The following is a 1,069-nucleotide window of genomic DNA, read 5'->3' as shown; positions in this document are numbered from 1 at the left end:
AGGAAAATCAAACATTGAAATTGGTTTTGTTTAACTACAATTGCTTCACTCGTTTGCTTTGCATTAATTTGGTATCAAAGTCAAATTTCATTCTTGTAATCATATTTAAACCTAGTCACCCATATCCATTCCTTACTATTACCCTTCTCACTCTGGCTTGTCATTTAAAAAGTTAAGAAGATTTAACCTGTAAGTTGGCATAGAATATACTTTTGAGTCACATCAAAACATATAACATTGCATGTGGAATTACAAATTATTCTTATCCTCGTTCGCATCGACAATATAAATCTGTTGACATATATTTCATCAAGCTTATAAATGTAAAGTACATGACATTATTATGGTTTGTTCCATGTGATTATAAGCCCATACATCTTTTATTACAATATGTGGCATCAATATTAATATGTTCTATGATGGCTGGTTAAATATTAACTAATGTTACTAGATAAAGTAAATGGAGAACGGGGAAACATATAATTATAATCCATATAATTCCCACGAGTATGCATATTATCATAACATTTTTTCTTACCAAAATAACTGTGAGTCATATTACAGTAGATCTCATAATTATGATTTATAATAGAATTTTGGTTGTCATTTTAATCATGGGCAATCTCACAAATATTTTTAAATCATCTTCAAGCCGCTTTAATGTTAATGCATCTAATCGTTGTCAGTATTCCTATTAGGATTGTCTTATGATGAATATGAATATTATCTTTAGGATAAATTTTATAATGATGATACATATAATATTCTTGTATTTTTCTATTAAAAATCATCTTGTCTAGATGAATGATCATCTTATAAATCAGTTTCTTGAATTTCAAAGGTTTATTAATTATGTTAATTCTTTAAGTTCAAGCACATCTATTATCTCTTCTTATTCCAAAGCCCGATCTTCATGATGAGGAGGTATACAAGAATATTATTTGAATAATCGACAAGTTGTAAATTAATAAGATGATGATGATCAATCACTAATAATCAAGCCTCTTGCAGAGTTTAAACTTTGTCTAAGCCTAAATTAATGATTGTGCTCGCACTTCTTACCGATTGA

General features: G+C 28.3%; 1 protein-coding gene across 1 annotated transcript in view; it reads left to right on the top strand.

The window, feature by feature from the left end:
* The window catches only part of LOC110019570 (ATP-citrate synthase beta chain protein 1), a gene marked incomplete in the record, with an annotated part of 21,567 nt that overhangs the window by 4,155 nt on the left and 16,343 nt on the right, over positions 1-1,069 (top strand).

The sequence above is a fragment of the Phalaenopsis equestris genome, unplaced genomic scaffold (assembly GCF_001263595.1).
Source record: "Phalaenopsis equestris unplaced genomic scaffold, ASM126359v1 Scaffold000061, whole genome shotgun sequence".
Classification (NCBI taxonomy): domain Eukaryota; kingdom Viridiplantae; phylum Streptophyta; class Magnoliopsida; order Asparagales; family Orchidaceae; genus Phalaenopsis; species Phalaenopsis equestris.
Note: the sequence above shows the minus strand (reverse complement) of the source record. Positions and strands in the feature narration are given on the sequence as shown.